The sequence below is a fragment of the Gasterosteus aculeatus genome, chromosome 11, assembly GCF_964276395.1.
Source record: "Gasterosteus aculeatus chromosome 11, fGasAcu3.hap1.1, whole genome shotgun sequence".
In the NCBI taxonomy this organism is placed as follows: Eukaryota; Metazoa; Chordata; class Actinopteri; order Perciformes; family Gasterosteidae; genus Gasterosteus; species Gasterosteus aculeatus.
The window spans coordinates 10,252,671-10,271,359 of record NC_135699.1 but is presented as its reverse complement, the minus strand read 5'-3'; the positions used below and the strand labels follow the sequence as shown (position 1 = coordinate 10,271,359).

General features: G+C 42.8%; 1 long non-coding RNA gene across 1 annotated transcript; it reads right to left on the bottom strand.

Annotated features, from left to right (window-relative positions):
• Window positions 1-1,353: 1,353 nt before the first annotated feature.
• On the bottom strand, window positions 1,354-6,039 carry LOC120828516 (uncharacterized). Its single transcript, XR_005713538.2, has 3 exons — window positions 5,316-6,039; window positions 5,157-5,237; window positions 1,354-2,539 (listed from the first exon to the last, which is right to left on the bottom strand). It is a non-coding gene; the product is annotated as an uncharacterized LOC120828516 (long non-coding RNA).
• Between the last annotated feature and the right edge of the window lie 12,650 nt (window positions 6,040-18,689).

The window sequence follows — 18,689 nt, the reverse complement described above, 5'->3', positions numbered from 1 at the left end:
GCATTTGAAGTACAGAGAATCCGTTTGACCATTCCGCTATCAACGTGTAACGCATCCAAGATGAGCAAGGTCTCCGTCACGTGCGTATGAGTGTCTCTGTCCATCCGCCAGGGATCAGGCAGGGCTGACTTTTGTTTCATTTCACCCACATTTTGAATACTTAAGTTAATTTATGCGTTTCATTTCAGTAGTTTATATTTTGAAGCTAGAAGGAAACAGCTTAAAGTAGATAACCTACCGGATCGTGATAGCTACAAAGTTTGTTTCTCCACACGAGTAAAAGCTATTATAAGAAATATGGTCAAGATATTTGCTCGCGTGCACTGGAAATGCTGAAATCTGTGTGCAGCCACCTTGTCAGCTCTCCATCTCACTCTAGCCCCTGTATCTCGCCTTTTGCATCTTTTGCCATTCCCTTGCCCTCCTTTTTTTAAACCACCTCTGACTGTTTTCTCCATCTACAGCTCACATCTTTATATCACTCCAATTTCAGCACGGTGAGATGGAAATTGAGTGGGAGGACTGTGTTGCGGGAAAAGATGGTGGTTTCAGGGCGGACAAAAATAAAATCCAATTTCAGCTAAAAAAAAAAAACTAATTGCCCCTTACCTGCCCAAATCTTCAGCTGGTCGCATCTGCGCGCATCTCTAGTATCTCAAGACCTGGCACACAGCAGGAGGGCATAGAGACAGACCATGAAACCAACCCACCTCCATGCTCACAACTAAGATTGGACACACACTATCAGCCCTTTTTTTGGACTTTTTAGAACCACTACCTGCTTCATATAGAGTGTCCAATTATAGATCTCTACAACTTCAGGGTTACTACGTGTGTAAAGGATTCGTTGATCAAAGCTTTGTTGAATCAAATTGCGATTGAGTCTTCCAATCCCGCCATTCACGTTGTTTGTGCAAGAACGTCCCAAAACGGGGGGAAAACAGACATCTTCAGATATTTTTGGCCTGCAAAGTGAGGAGGCATACTTATTTTTGGAGGGTGAGCAATAAGGATCCACCTGAGCCGTAATCTAGTTGACTGACAGCAGCAACACAATGGCTTTCTCCACACATTACCCGGAGACATTCGGTAACAGCGATGGATTTCAAGAGAAGAGAAGAGGCACAGCGAGCGAGGGGAGAGAGAAATGCACTCAGACACAAAGAGGCAAGAAAGAAAAAGAGAGATGAATGACACCAAAGGTGTGAAAAAAAAAACCTTACAAGATCTTGAATTCTGTTCTTCCTACTACACGTTTTTTGAGGTATAGATCCTCAAGTCATTTGGGGCCTTGCCCTGAGTTTCTATTATTGGGCGTGTTCTCATGTTCTGCTGATTGTAAATGAACACATCTTTCAAGGCAAGCCCCATGAGAAAAGGCTTTCTAAAGATAGGGTGTCGTTTATTCAGGAATATTCCACACTCTATAAGAATAAGACTCAGTGTTAACAAAAAGGACAATAACACATTAATCACTGACACAAAATACTAGAGATTTTTAAAATATAATTTCCTATTTTCTACTTATTTATTTAAATACACATCAGTTATTGGTAGTAGTAGTAGTAATATAAGAATAGTGAATAATATGTATTAGTCAATATTGAAAATCAGGTAGTGGTTCTAAAAAAATCATTATCAAAATATTTAACAATAATATGCCCATTGATCATTTCATGCAAATACTGTGCTAATAAAACGCTCTATATAGAGGAAATCTGTATTGACATGTAAACTTAACACTAAACTACTAAACAAGCAAATACATGAGGAATAAGATGGCCGAGTATGAATGGCCATGTGACCAGGTGCATCCGTCACTCAAATAATTTATTGTTCATCAATTACATTTTTCATTTGACGTTTATCAACTAAATGTATTTTTAAAAGATGGATGCACCTTTCAGAAGTTGAGTTTGATATGCATTTCATAATAGTTCAAATTCAAGGGATAATTTTGGTCTAAAGCACATTGATCAGTCGATTAATATATTAATTATTCTACCAACTAGTATCTGAAATCAGATATTTTGTGGTTTACTAACATTAATCTCGTTCACATCGGTAAAATCCACGGTAGTTTCCCTCTAGGGGACTTCTCAACCTGGTTTAATGTTATGGTTTGTTTTGGATGGCATTCTTCCATCTGGTCACAGTTTGATGCTGAATCATCTAACCGTCCCACATTGAGGCCGCAGGGCTCATAATAGCATCTTTTCCCATTTAAAAATGTCATTTGAAAGTTTTTTCTTTTAATATCTGTCTACTGTTGTGTCTAGTTGTGGAAAAAGTCTTCAGCTAGTTGTTGTTCTACAGGTTGGTTCTTTAGAGCCTTGTTTGTCAACGGCCGAGTCAGCAGAGCAGAGATCTGCAGCGCAACCCAGATTGAGCCCAAGTTGTAGGTGTTTGCAGCTCCCGGTTTGGCTTGATGTCTCTTTTAGCATGTTGAGATGTCTCTGGCTCACAGTGGACCTACGGGTCTGCAGAAAGGCGGGGGGGGGGGGCCCTTTCCTTCCTCTGCAGGTGCGTCTGTCAGTCTCTGGGAGAAAAAATCAGAGACAAAACAACACGGAATAAAACGTTTTATAGACATAGATTAGAACCAAGGCAATGCAACATTTAAACAACTGTAATAATCCAGTGGATTCAACATATACTAGTGTTAACTGAAACATGGCAATGGGGAGACTTCCATTTCTGTTTAAGATCCGTGGCATTAATACATAAGGACAAGCTTACTTAAGGCTTAATCTGCAGTTTGGGAGTATATATTATTTGGCATCCATATTGAAGTGCTGCAAATTTAAAATGACTCAAATTTCAAATAACATGAATCACAGATGTTTCTTAGTGAGACTTCAGTATCTTCCAGATAGTTATTTAAACACAGCATGTTCATGACTGTTTAAGTCAATGGCAAAATGATTTCATTGGATTTGAGTTGATAGTGAGAATCATCTCACAATTTTTTTAAATCAATGCAACAACAGCAAACTACACATTTTCAACCCTCTTAAAAGGTCTCAACAAACGGATTTAGGTGATCTGGATGGGTACTTAGTCTTGTTGTCTTTCTCCTCTGGGATTTTATTCAGGCCATGTATTAATTTGGGGGTTTGTCATTGACCACCAGACGGGTAGGATCAGATAAACAGTTTCTAGGAGAAATTTAGGAATTAAGATAGAGCTCATAATCACCCTCATTGGCATGTGTCTATATTCGAAGGATCTACAATCCTTCTGTCATTCTTGGCGTTATCAGCCACAAAGACCTCCAAATTTCAAAAGACATTTCAAGCAAACCAGTAGAAAAATGTATACAAGCTGAAGCAAGAACATGCTGATTGCTTTCGACTCACCGGAGATTATAAATATCTCCAAACAATATCAGGAGGATAAGGTGAATTTAAAGGGTGAAGGAAACACAGTGTAACCGGTAAGTTTAAGTGGGATAAAACATTTGAGTTGTACTAAATGTACAGCAGAGTCCACAGGGACAAGGAGGACAGACGGGTGCAGGCGGGGACGCAACACAGTCCATCATATTCTCTGTGTTGTTGGCTTTTCCTCCTAAGACCTCATTCTAAGCTTCTTTTGATGCAGCGACATGACTCCCTCAATCACTCAAATTTCCATAAACTCGCAATTTCAAGGCGGATAAATAAAACGGTTTAATTCACTGGATGCAAATAGCACCTTGTGTCCTCGGGCGCCAACACCTCACAAAGAGATTTCAGATCGTACGCGGTGTGCAACCAAATAATATTTGTGTTTGCCTCTGAGTGCAAAAACAATCTTGCAGACATCTAACGTGTGCTTTGAAGTACTGCTTGTACGGGCAGGGTGAGGCCATTTAAACACATCAGTCTAATCTAGCAGATGTGAAAAGAGCACCGCTTTCACTCGGTGGATGTTAAGGAATCCTGTTCATGTCAATTAAGAGTCCTACAGTGAAAAACCCTGATTGGTTGATGTTATTTCGTGCAAACAAACGTAACATATTCACCTCTCTTTCATTAGCGTGCAAACATATCATAAATAGATGACAGATTTTAATGAACGTTTAACCGCTCCGCAGACAGCTGCCTTCACCTAATTGTCAAAGTCTGTGTGCTTTTCATCTCCGTCCTCATTAGACAGCAAAAGAGGGATTTGGCTCCACAGCCACTGTGGAAGAAAACAGACTCCCTTCAATACTTACTTCCAAAAGATGGATAGCAAGATAGTTTGGGTACATCCAAACTCGAAGGAGTTTCATGATACAGCTGCTATTGTTTTTACACATTGAGATACTGGTTTATTTGCTTTGCAGTCTTATGAAATCCAACACAGTGCTGCAATAATTCTTATCTTTGTTATCAGCCGTTTTGAATCACCCTACGGTCATTGTTATTATTGGAGCTGGTGTTGTTGCAGTAGATTGCAGCAGATTGTACGGATTTTCCTAGTAACCGGGTGGACTGGATGGCGACTGTATTGTCCTTCATTGTTCTGTACGCCTTGCTTGATGTACACACAGCGTGCTTTGATTGACAGTTGCCCGTCTAGAGCATAGATGTGCACCGCCCCTGTCAACACAGAAACAGCATTTCGTGGCTTTTCGGTGTCAGCAGTGATGCACATTTTTTTTAAACGGCCGTCTTTTGATTCTTAACGTCCAATTGCACGTCTAATTTGCCGAGACGCCACGATAGAGGATCACACCCTGATGTGTTCAGCCTGCTGCTCCGCATCTGCCCTCCTCTGTGTCAGCATATCAAACTATAATTTCATTTAGCCTGCTTCTCGAATGGTCAAGCCTGCCCCCCCCTACAGAATACAGTGACACATACCCTTGTTTTTTAGGTAAATGCATTGAGACATGTGTTGTTGTACCGTGTCTTGGGATCCAAGAGCAATGTTCCACTGAAAATAGCGCTTATATTATTACTGAAATACACTGGGAAGCAAACAATTCAGATGGCTGGCTCTATTCCACAGTTAACTTGGCAGGAAGTTTTGAGGTCAGTGTGGATTAAATAGCTCACATGAAAAAGCTTCCCATTTAGTCGCAGCTGGTTGAAACGTTTGATTTGATGACACAAAGGGCTCAGTTGCATTGCAAATCCCACAGCATATGTCAAAAGCGAAACAATCACTAGCTAAATTTAGTTTACCTGGTGTTCTTGAATCAGCGCGTCAACGTGGCTTTGGTCACATGTTCCATCAGGCATTCCGTGCCGGACCCATCATAGCTTCTAAACCAGAGACAAGTCGTGCTGGTTAGAAACGTACACGCAGAATAACAGCTGCGTCAAGCCCGTAAGACGTCTCACCTGTGATGCTTGGTCGGCTGGTCGGGTGGTAAAGAATGAGACACAGCGCTGTGCCAGGCCGAGGCAAAGGGTACAGAAGGTGTAGCTGCAGTCTCCTGAACACAAGCCAGAGCACACGTCCACGCACATCTGGCAGCAGATGTCACAGCAGTGTTCAGAGCAATATCTCCAGTTGTCACACACACACCAGCGGCCACCAGCTGGTCCGCATTCCTCCTTTCTTTGCATGCAGGAGTTGCAAGGCTTGCAGGATTTTAACCCCATGGGTCTGCCAGTTAAAAAAAAAAAGAAAAACACGAGATATTGGAGGAATTCACCCGCTGGAATGGTCCCCTTTTCAAATCCGGGATTGGAATTGCGGATCTATACTCAAAAGGAAGGAGAAAAATATCCTGGTAATTGACTGTCAGACTGTCTTGAACATCGCAGAAGTTTCCTCCCATCTCGTCCAAAATTGGTTGCAGTGTTGTCTGATGATTTCTCCGAACAGTTTGACCAACTTTTAGAGATTATTCTCGACGTCATACTTTGCTCCCCTGAGGCCTCCCAGCCTGCCTTCCCATCTCCCACATTCACAAGACAAGGAACGAAGTGAGCCCTAAAAACAATTTGGCCTTTCAAGTAAAAAAAAAATCAACCTCAAATGTCATCGCCAACAGACCATTTCTCTGTTGACACTCACCCAAAATGTGCATAGCACCAAGAGAGGATCTCATTTTGTTGTGAGCATGAAATCCAACAAAGACGCTCTTTCACAGGCCTACTTGTCATGGGGCCTCCAGTTTAGACATGGTGGTGAGCAAGGATAATGAGCAATGCAGCATGAATGAGTAAACACTGATTTAATTACAGAAGCACTACCCATCCAAGTTTCCGAACAAAATAAAGATACCAGATGTTTGAAACAATCTTCGAGTAATTGGAGTCAATTTCTACTCCCCCAAAATGTTTTAATTGGGAGCAAGGAAGATTTACTTTGAAGTTTTGTGAGACATTCTGAACTTCCCAGATCATCCACAAAAGATGCCTCAGTGTCACATTGATCAAGTAATCATCACTAAATCAACCAGTCTGAGGCGAATCACATTTGTTTCATAACAAAAAGAACATGAACACAGGACAATGCGTCACAAGTACGCAACGGTTAAATAAAATAACTTGGTGTAAAATCTGTTAGATGTAGGCACATATTATTATTACCATTTACCCTATTATTATATAATATACTAGTAGTAATTTTGACTTAAATATGTAATTTATGTTTTTTTTTTTGTTTTCTATTGTGTACACATTATAAAATGCATTTAATTTAACTTGATTGATTAAAGTCAGATTAATTCTGCTTCACGGTGTGGCAAAGGTGACATTTAATTCCACTAAGTCTTCAACTAAGAAATGACCACTTCTTTTAAAAAGCCAGTTACCCCGGGATTAAAAAATATCTCCATGATACAAATTGCCTTTATATTTCTACTTAAATATTGCAGTATCCCAGGAGTTGGTTAATCAAGGACAGAACAGACATCTGTTCACATGGCAGCACTCATTGCATTTTATTATTTCATTCTGTCTCTGTCTTCCTTTCACCCTCATCCTCTTCTTTCTCCCTACAACCCAAATGTCAGCACGCTGACTGCGACGGGTGAACGACAGCGAAGCGGATTTGACCTTGGCGACTCTCAGAGGGGATTGGCAGTAATAAAAGGCGCCGGTGAGCTACACCGTTGGCCCTGGGGGCGCCTGTTAATGAATGACATGAAACAGCCGTGAGAGATTTCGGGGGTGGGGGGGTGGCAAGCAGTGGGAGGAGGAGGGAGTGATGGAGGGGGAGGGGGGAGACAGGCGACAGCAGCACCGCGCACAGCCCTCACCTGCGATGCGCTCAGCCGGCACCTCCCACGGGGTTTTACACTTAAACACACGCTGGGTGGCATGTACGCAGACGTGCAGGCAGGGTTTGTGCACACAGGCATGCAGACAACAACTAAAAAACTAACCGCCTACAAACACTTGCCATCGAAAGACGCTCTGGCAAAAGCTCTGGTTTACTGGAGAATAGATCAGATATTTTATTGCATTATTCATGTGCTAAGTAAACCCCCATCGCACCTGAGGGCGACTTTTTTGCGCCTCCCACTCACTCTGACTCTCGATCGAGCCGTGATACAGACCTGACAAAGTGACGATTCTGCTTAATCTCCAGCTTCCTCGGCTGCAGTGCATCCTGTTTGTGAACTGTGGCAAGTGTGGAAATAAGGCTACTTCAGGGGTTTGTGCGTCTCATATTCAACACAGTGAGAGCAGAGGACCGTTTGGTAGTTCTTATACTCCATCAGAATATGTTAGTAGATTCAGGTGATATCCTATATAATTATAGGTAACGAATTGATAGGGGTGATGAGTGTCAAGACCACTAATGGAATGCAGTACTTAACCTCCATAATCTCTTGGTGCCCTTCACTTAGTGGCAGGATAATTAGATTACTGCTGCCGATACCTTATTATCTGGTACAAATGCAAACTTACATTGTGCGCGGCAGACTTGTATGAACTTGTGTGCACATTTAGATGTATGGATATATGATACATGGTACTACATATACTGTATATACAGTACATGTAGTACCAGGGGGGGGATCTGACTTTTTTACAAAACTATGACATGATTAGAAACATTTTTATTGAATTAAATGTGGATTTTCTGACCACTAGTAGCGCAATGGAACATGACGGTGTAAGGAATAACAAATGCAAAAATACAGACGCTCTTATCAGAGAATATGTAAAAGCATCTAGAGTCTAGCAACCTGTTCGATATATGTTTTTTTTATTTAGTTATGTTAAGTGAAATGTTTTTAATTTGAGCTCCTTCCGGTATTCAGTCAGCATATATAAAGGGTTCTGATTGAGAAAATAAAGAACCAGTTGGATTTGTTATGCTCTGCCTTTTTCAAATCGTCAAACGCAAGATGTTTCCCATCTTGGTTCAGATCAAGCGGCCTCTGTCCTGTAGTGTACATTTTAAATATGTCCTTACCGCACAATACGACCATTGATGCATTTACCCACAGTATAAAAGCTATAAAAATATATATTCAAAACCCAAATCTGTGTTTTCTAAGGAAAAGGCATCATGAACGATCACCCATTAGATGAATTCATTTAATTCAATCAGGAGACACTTGACATGTTAACAATGATACGTGTGGTTTTACTGCTGATTGGAGGTGTCAGGGGTGGCCGAGGGTCGCCTCTGCTGCATGCTGCCAAGACAACTGACAGCAACCATTTCAACGTTTGGCAGCACCAAAGCGATTGGTTTACGGAAACGGTGCCCCCGTCTGGTTGGCTGGTACTACACGAGCCCGCCCCCAATCAGCTGGCAGCGTATCCACAGGGAGAACGGCACCGCTTGACTGAATTTACGCCCCCACACTTCATTTGAAGTTCCATCACTTCTGCAGTAGAACCGACTGCTGAGTACAGGTGTCATAAAATAACTTGTTTGAATTCATTCCAGTCATTCTAAGAACTAATGCGTTTTTGATGGATTGTAAAGACGTTCACGGTTCCATGGCTTCCTTATGATGTCTCTGACTTTTCATTTTGCTCGGGCTGAAGGTGACATTTTTGTTTCTGTAGTTAAATTGAAAAAAGAACCGATGGGTGTCTTTACATTTGGAACAGTCATGAATTCCCCCTTAGATAATGATTGCAATAACCTTTTTTTTAAACATATTATCTTTTGCACTTGCCAAATTTCAGATAAAGTTGATGGTAACTGACCTCCAGAACACTTATTTAACTACTTGTTGTGAATTTGGGGACACTCGGTTTGCGTCAAAATAAGTTTCGAAAAGGCAAACTCTTTATTGTTAGAAGACCTTGAAATTTGGGTTACATTTAAAGGCTTGGAGTCGTGAATATTATGTTCGTCTAAAATTAGAATGTTCCCAGTTTTAATATTTATACTCCAAGTACAGCTTCACAAAACTGTGAGCATGGCTGTAGCCTTGTTTAAACACTGTTAACCTTCACACACACACAAGCCTACGACGGTTTTCCTGCACCACTGTGCTACATGTGAAGGTTTAGCGTCTCACTAAAAGGTTCCTTTTGTAGGTTGTTGTTGTCTGGGGAGACTTGAATGAGCGACCTTTCCGGAGGGCCGCCTCTTTAACTTTACGCTGGTACCACTCAAGGACAGACGGGGCCATCTGGAGTTGTGAGGGACCTTTGGGCAAGCGGTGACTCCAGGACCGGTGATATGTAAGAAATGAAACTGCCCGTTCTTGGCTATCTCAATTTAGACCGTCCCATTGGTTCCACAGAGCCACTTATGTCCAGAGGTCATTAATTTAAACCATCTCTGGAGTCACATCTTTTCTCATAGTGAACTCGGTTAACACATACAACATTTAATTAATGTAATCACGTAAGAATCCTTTAGTGTATGAAGAACAATTCCACATACCCCTGCTGCACCATCAAGGGCTGTTTTTAACTTTCGTTTTCACAGAAATGCTCAAGACGGCGTTGTGGGTTTTTTTAAGCATGGAATGCTTTTAATGTGTAATCCGTCAGATCTTTTCTTTTTTTTTTTTTTTTTGCCATTTGGACACTGAGATTAGCATTTCAATCGTCACCTGTGAAGTATCAGGTAGAGTTTGATACTTTCAATGACAGGCACTTCATGAGGACTGATGTCCTCTGTGGCACTTTCATTTACCGTTCAAAGTGATGGACAAATGCCCAAGGAGTGCCAAGGAACCGTGTCATCAAGCTGTCTTTTTTGAAAAAGTGTTTCGGTCACTTGACAAGCTGGCGGGGTGTTGCTGTCTCTTTCTTGCTTATGAAAAGGCAAAAAGATTGATCATGATTGGTTTCTCTGCAAGTCGTCACGCTGCGAGATTGACTTGGTAATGTGTGTTGACATGGAGATCAAATGAGCCTGCTCAAGCAGCTCGTATTAATTTAGCACAAAGTAAAAAACGGTTTGTTAGTGGCTGCTCAAATCCTCATTTGCTTTCATTAAGCAAAAAAACAAAAAAAACATGGCGGCATCTGTGTGGCAAAACAGTAGATCCCTCTACCACACTGACTCATGTGTTGTTATGGCAATTTTCATGCATGAATCAAGCCTCAAACTAAGCTCATGACTTTCAATCATTAATTAAATCTTCAGAACATGACCTTCTTTTCTTCCTTTAGTGAATTACTGATTTAAATCAGGCTTTTGTGGCTTTATTAGCGATATTTTAGAAATTTCGTTTCGTGCACCTTTAGGTCATTCATTGCAAAAGTATCTCAAAAAAGAGAACGCTTTTAATTTGTGAATCCACCAGAAAAAAAAAAGATCCTAATATGTGTCCCTGTACGTGAAAACAATACATAACATGTTGTGACTATTTCGCAACCGGTCAAGACACTGGGCCCGTCTGTGTGGGCTACACGCACCGGTGCAGCTCTGCCCGGCGCCCAGTGCTCTCTCCGGCCGATCCATCAAAAGGAACAGTGCTCTCGTGAGTGAGAAGATTTATACACCGTGCAAGAGAGGTGGAGAATTATCCCAGATTTACGAGCACAGGCCACAATGGCAAGACGCTCGCTGCTGCTGCTGCTGCTCCTTTGACATTTGAAATGGAGAATGGGAAAGAAAATTGGAGACGGTGGGGGAAACAGGAAATTGGAACGAAAAAAGGTGGAGAAGGACTGAGAAACAAATGAGACATTAGCTGGTCCAGGATGAAAAATAAATATTGGGAGAGCTATTTCGTTTGAGGGAAAATATTCAATCAGCAGTATATGAATATTTTTATTTTGTTTTCAAAGGTGGCAGCAGATGATCTTTTTTTTATAACGATTGATATTGCAAATATCCTGGAATAAGCTCCAATGTGAAAGGGTTTGTTTTTCTTTAAAGTAAGTGAACCAGGGTGAAAGTTTTAAAACCCAAGTTCAGTATGTGTGAGTACTTTGCTGATAACACGTTACTATTCCTCAGGCAAAGCTGCAGCCTGTACGGTGACTCCCATGTGACTCAGTACAACGCACATCAGTGTTCAGTTCTTCCAGCTGTAGCACGAGTGACGTCAATAATACATCAAGAGAGAAATAGAATGGCGAAAGCAAAAGAAAGATGCTGAGTCTGTATTTTTGGAAAAAAACAGAAACAAGGAACATCCAGCGATGCAGCATTGGTTATTTTTGAGATTTGTAAGTAAATAAACTAAACTCAAACCTAAAACTATTCTCTATCTGTCCAACTTCCATCACCCGCATATACTGTCGGTATTTGTACATGCAAGGTACCTAGAAAAATATTCATTTTGATTTGTCCGGCCTGTGTGGACAAAAGCGAGGTGGTGACTAACGTCTGAGAAGGTGGCTGACAGATTTACCCTTTGAGTCGATTCGGTGGCAATCTGGGTCTTGAAAGAAGTGAGTCATGTTACCTTCTGGAGGGCAATAGAAGACAGGACGTGAATGCCCTGGACCACAGTGGGAGGCTTCCCTTCTCACCTGGACTTAGAAGCCATGCTGGGGCGGCCGCAAGATCAGAAGGAGGGGGACGAAGAAATCCCAGAGAAGGTTTCACCGGCCAGGAAGTATTAGCGGTCACATCCGCCCGCTGTTAATTCTCGCGGGGTGACGCGGAAGACCACAGAGGGCGGTGGTTGCTTGGCCCCACGGCACACGTCCGCGTCCGCACTTAAGTTCAAATCTGAGTCACGGCGTCGGCCCGCCGGTGGCCGGCACTCCACCCACTCGCTCCATCACGGTTCCTCCACGCGCTGTTGGCCTTCTGTGAGCTACAAAAACATCTGAGGCCTCTCTGTGTATGGGAGGAGGATGGATGGAAAGAGCCCCAGGAGCGGCCTGGTCTTTATTTCTTCACCGTGGGAGAGATGTTGCAGGCGGGTGGTTGAGGCTCACAGGGCGGGAGATCACGCGAAGGCAATAAGGAGAAAACCTTCTCGCCCATGCTACACCGTAGCGTCTTGAAAGGATGTGGTGATGATACGAGGCGAACGGATTCCCAGATCCCTCGACTAAAATCACAGAGCTGTCTGGTAGTTCCTATTTGACGAGGAGCTCCCCGGTCAAATCAACAATTTGTATTTTTGTGATATATTCATGGCATCTAATTCGATAAATAAGAAGAAGTGAAAAAGTCACTGTGAGGTCATGAGGCAGCCATTATTGAGTGGAGAAGCCAATAGTGAGGGCAGGACACAGGGTCGGGATCAGAATATATCCAGCAGTCAGACTGCATACTCATCACTCTTCGACAGTCTTTATTGTTTTGTGTTACATAGTCTTACCTTACTTTACTGTACTTGGTTCTAATCAGTACTTTATCTTAGCATGAATATTATCAGCTGAGGCACACATGTTTTACGTATGGGTTGTGGATCCCGTGATAGTTGTAAAAGCCCAAGGCTGAAACATAAAGACTTTGCTTTTGGGAATAGATAAGGGCTCAATTGTGTGCAGTTGAGGCTGCGGGAGCCCGCAAGGCTTTCCTCCTGGAGGTTTGGAGGCTGACTGCATGGACGAATGTGGACATGTTGCATCAGCGGGAGATTATATCTCACTTCTACTCCCTCTACGAACTGCCAGAGGTGCAAAATACATGTGAATCTGAAATGCGCTCACTCTATTCGGCCTAAGACTGCTGTCAGAAAGACGACCACGGGCCTGCTCAGCGGTAAATGTTTAACGGACTTAAAGGACATAATTGTTCTCCTAACGACAAAGACGACCTCCATCAATGACTGTGTGTCGCCTGTAGTCACGGCAGGTGTCCGACTTTAAGCATCTCTTGACGTCTGTAACGGACAAATAACGTGTAACCCTTTAAATGTTTCATTATGCAAACAGTTCATAGATTGCAGGTGCCAGGATTGTGTGACTGTGGGAAAGTATTTAGCTGAAGTGTCTCACGGTGATAAGACACGTCCAGTCTCAGCGCTGTAACAATACGTTGAGTCACATGTCTCGGAATGTAAGCAGCTTTCTGTTGATGCCACCTGTAACTGAACTTTGCCTCCTCAGGGATAAGAACTGCTCGGCCCTTCACGTTTTTGAAGGGTCTTCCTCACACTCTGCTGAGCACGTAGCTGTTGTGACATTTTTCCCCTCGCAGGGAGATATGCATACAGAATCCCAGATTGTTTGAGGAAAATGTCCCACCACTATTCGGACGCTCAGTGGTCGTGGTTTGAAGTTCCGTCGGGTCTCCGAGGTGCGTCTGGCAAAAGGAGTCCACCAAAAAGCGATGCTGCCCGATACCTCGGCGGCTGAAGGAGAGGACGCTAATTGTGTTTCAAGATGATCACTTCACCACCGCTCTCTATAATCAGCTCAAGTGGCTTCTCTAATGGAAATGATGTCTTGCTTTGTTAACCTTGTGTGGCTTCAACACTCAGGTGTTAAACTGTGGAGGGATGCGGGCTGCACATAGTGGAAAAAAAAAAAATGTACATTGGGAAAATCAACCAGCACCATCAAATCTCCTCGTCTGTGATGCTTTTACATCTGCGTTGTGGATGGATGGACTTCACAACCCGCTTTATCGTTTCTTCTTGGAAATCAATATATCATTTCACGGCATCATTTTAAAAACTTTCATTAAACTATTATCGGGTCATCTAATCTCCTGCGGCCAATTGTGTTAGGAAGGAGTGAAGGAGCAATCTGCCGAGCCTCATTTATAGAACAAGATATTTTTGCCAATGTTTCAATCTGTCTATTAGAAACAATTTCTTAGTGACACTCTAAAAATGTCCTGCCACATCTGTAAGAATCATCGCTATCATTACTCAGTCAAACATATTGTTAGTATGTCACAGCCGTATGCTACATTAGCTTTTGTTAATGACTAAATAGCAGTTGATGTCACTCACTTTGAGAGCACGTTTCTTCAACCGACACTGTACAGTTGATGCAAGTAGACATATTGGCATCTGCTCTGACTTTCTATGCAGTTTGCAAAGGATGAGTCACTCCTTATTTTATAGTCATCTCATTTACACTATACGATTGTGCAGGAGAGGGGCGAAGAGCGGCTGCACTGAATGCTAATTCTCGCGTACACGTCGCCTTGTTCTTAGACAGCACAAACAATTCCCGAGCCACAACGGAGCTCTCCAGCTGCACCGCATTCATTTACATCACACCACAGGCCGAACCTGAAAAGTACATAAATCACTCTGTCACCGCTAACCTTCTTGGGCAATTCAATTGGTATAAGTTTAGCCAGCTAGTGTGGGATAATGGCCTCCGCGCGGTGCGATAATTCACACGCGCTGATCTGATTACATGCATTCGGGCCCCATAATTCATTGTGTTGGAAACACGACTATTATATTAAGACAAAAGCAGACACCAGTTTTTTTTATCTCCGTGGGCTCGGGACAGGTGGGTATCTTTTAAAATTCAGCCCAACGCTAACTGGGGAATGATGGTTTTGCAGCGCATTCGGTTTGAGATTCCTTCCACTTTGTTAAACTCCAGGGGCCGTTGTCACCGCTTCCCGCGTTGCTTAGAGGCAAACTGCAGCACAGCTGGGCAGTAATGAACACCTGGGAAAAAGGGACACAGAGATCCATATAACGTCACGATATCAAAGACAAGATTCGGTTCCCTCTCTTTTAGACATTGGGTTGAATTGGGACGCCGCAACAGCGCCTTACACACAAGAGACTCATGGTGGAGTGATGGCTGCAGGGAAGATTGTTGCATGCTAAAACCAGTGAGGAATCATAAAAGACACCTCTAGCGTCTATAACTCTATTTATCCAACCTAATCTTTAAATGTGCCCAGGGTATTTTATAATGCCATGATATACCATGGGGGGGTTTAAGGGCTCAAGGATTTAGCAGTATGATGCAATCAGCCGAAGGCAGGGAGGAGAACTAGTTGGGGAAATGGTTTTGCTCCGTATGTAAATAGCTGCTTTAATCACTTTCCGAAGCTAAATATCAAGATGACCTTAATCAGCAGGTGATCTCACAATGACCAAGAATATTTTGCTGTTTTGATCTATCAAATGCTTTATATAACCAAGAATTGATTTGATTAATTGGCCAGAACGTTTTTTCTGCTTCCCCGTGTATGCGATCTGTCCCACTACATGTCATCACAAACATCTCAAAGGGACCACAGTAATGAAAGTCAGTTCTTTATGTGCTGCAAAGTGCCGAAGCTGTCACACTATCCGCTCAGATTGAGCCAACTAAGCGAGTGAAAGGGCAGAGAAACCCAAACACTTTTCTCACCGGCAGCGCTTTCACTTGCAGGATATTTGTTTTATTCGATGCATACCAAATCAGTGCACTGATAAATAAATGTAATAAGCATTGGACATTACGTCAAACTTGTGGTCACGTGTATGTATACCAGTTCAACGTTTTCTGTCAATGTATACTGGACAGAAATGGCCTGCGGCAAGACACAGATCAATCCCGGTGGTGTTGCATCTTTCGGGCAGCGCAGTTTCTCTGACAACGTGAATGAAATGTACCCTTCACATCTCCAGTTTAAGACATTCAATTTCCAGCTGCTTCTTGGGGCAGAATTCTGCAGCGGAAGATCAATGCAAAACGACTGGAAAATTGCTAATGTTATTCACATCAAAGTGAGAATCTAGGAGACCAATTATGCCAGTGATTGAAGGCAATATTCCTAAGTGAGTTGTCCCTTGGGTTATAACCAAATAGCATTCTGATATTATTACTATAACCACCCTGCCTTTTTTTAAACACAAATTGTGACGATTTAATTACAGCTTATCAGATGTGCTATCAATGCCCGGGTTAATGTACCAATATTTAAAATAATCTATTTTGAGTATCTCAGATACATGTTTTCATTGTGGGAAGACGTAGAATGCGATATTGCGTTCTGATGTCTTTGCTAAGATTCAGCAAAGTATCGCGTAGCAGCAGTTTGGTGGTATTTTGCAGTTGGATTTTCCCCCTTTCTCAATGAAAGAGCTACGAGAATATCTGTTACTATAAATGAGGTGCATTTTCTGTGTGTGTGAGTGTGTGTATATTGTTTAATTTATGTGCGTGAGTTCTCACATGTAAGGGACCAAATTTGTTTCCTGAAAAATCACATTCACCTTGTAAACTGAAGCAGCAGCACCTCCGGAGGAACACGCAGAATGAAAACGGACCAATAAAGCCTCAAGTTAAGGAATCAGGAAACATTTATTGCCAAAATATGTCAAACATACAAGGAATTTGGTGCGTGACAGTAGACAGTGTAACAATAGACAACAAGACAGCAGTGCACAAGCAATAAAATAAAGTAAAATGAAATGCTAATGCAATGGGTTAGTAGAATAAGGCTATGGGTTAGTATAAAACAAGAGAATAAAGTTAAAGTTAAAAATGTAAAATCACACAGGGTGATGGGGGAAGGTGGGGCTCTGTTCCTCCGGGAAATCCACAACCATCTCCACTGTCTTTAGAGCTCCAGGTTGTTCTGGCTGCACCACGACACCAGATGGTCAGACTCCCAGTCTGGTCATTTATTAGTTGGGCCGTGTTCCTGTTTACGAAGAACTGGACCATAGTGACTCTACTATTGGTATGTACCCACAGATGTGATGGGCAGAGACTGGCATTTCAAAGCCACTTGATTTGCCTTTCCATTATCATGCCACCATGCATAAGTGAGGCAGCGCAGGGTCACTCGCAAATGACGCTCATTTCAATCAAGCCATTTCAAATCGGGAGAACTGATGGAGAGGGAACAGCTCTTGGAAGTCCGTGGTGCATTCCCCATCTCTCACTGGCTACATGCAAGTGCATTACCGTCACGGTCCCAATGTAGGTGAACTCGATCAGATGACTCAAATAAGTACTTTCTGATTCGTGGCACGAAGCGAAAGGGAAGAGACAAGTTATATTGGTTCCATTTAAGTAAATGTCACATTGCCGAGAGTATCTTTCTCAACCAGTCATTTTAATCTCCCTTTAAGACATTTTAAAGAATTACGTTTGAGATGAATTCTTGCGCTTTTGTGCTTTTTATGAGACAAAAAGTGACGTGTTAAGAGGGAGAATTTCAAGGCTCTCCAACGTTTCAAAATCAAATCAAAAGGTTTAAATTCTAAAGATTTACTCATCCTTTTTTTTTAGATTGTCAATGTTACTGAAGCAAAGTGGTGACTGTCTAATCATTTAGTCCGTCAAGGACTCCTGCGGTACCTTAAGATAAAACCCGTCGTTGACGTCATTTTGTGTCCTTCAACCCTTTTACATGTCATTTTGTTTACTTGGAACATAAAGATGAAGCACTACGATTAAATCAGAATGGCAAACACATCTAATATGGAAATACTGTCCTTATGCCAACCAATGGAGCAGTTGTGATGTTGGAAGATGAGTAAATGACTTTTGTTTTTTTTTCACCGTGTGTAACACCGCACTGGTCTCGCTCGACAAGTAAAAGGAGCCTGTCAGCTACACAATGCCCACCCAGCGTGGTGTAGCCTCAGCCAGCCTCTGTTTCCTTTGCTGCAGAACTGTTTGCGAGATGGAGACAGAGCACCTGCCCCGGTGGCTGAGCTCTGTTCCCAGAAGGTTGTCTAATGTCAACCTGCCTCATACGCGCAGCAGGGTGGGGGCTTCAAGACAGCAGCAATTTTCCACAGCATGCGAATGAGACTGGAGAGCAATCTGCTGGCCTAAGAGCCTCATAATCATAATCAGCACATCATTATGGGGGGTTGAGGGGGGGGAGGGGGGGGGGGGGGGTTGCCGGTGATGGGAGAGGAAATAAAGGGAAGCAGCAGTGGAGGACCAAAAAAGCTCCTGGTAGAAATGAGACTCCATGAAATGTGGGGACAAAGGGAAGCTGGTAATTTGTTGAGCAAAGGGCCGGGCAATAAAATTCAGGGTGGTGTTACAGACGGAGAGGACGGAGTGCGTCACCTCGCTCATTGTGGAGTAGCTTGCTAACTAGACAGACACACATAGGGGGGATTTTTTTTTTCAAGGCTATACAATGACGTGAGAGAGCTGCTGCCTCGCCTCCCCCCACATGCATTCTCTAGTGGGCCCACAAGAAGCAAAAGACAACGGAGCCGATATCAAAGCCCACACGTACCCTCCTCTGTTTTCAGAAGTGTCCGCCGGCTCACACAAACCTTTCATCCCTGTCTGCTGACAGGAAAGCCTTCTGACGGAGTGAGCATGCTCAGACAACAACAGGTGTATGCGATTTCTCATGCTGTTTGCCTTACCTAATGGTTTGGCAACACCACAGAACCGGTGCCAACCGGAGGCCAACTTACAGAAAGGGGCTGCATGGTCTGTTTAGGCTTTAAACGTGGGCAGTAAACGCCTCCAAAGAAG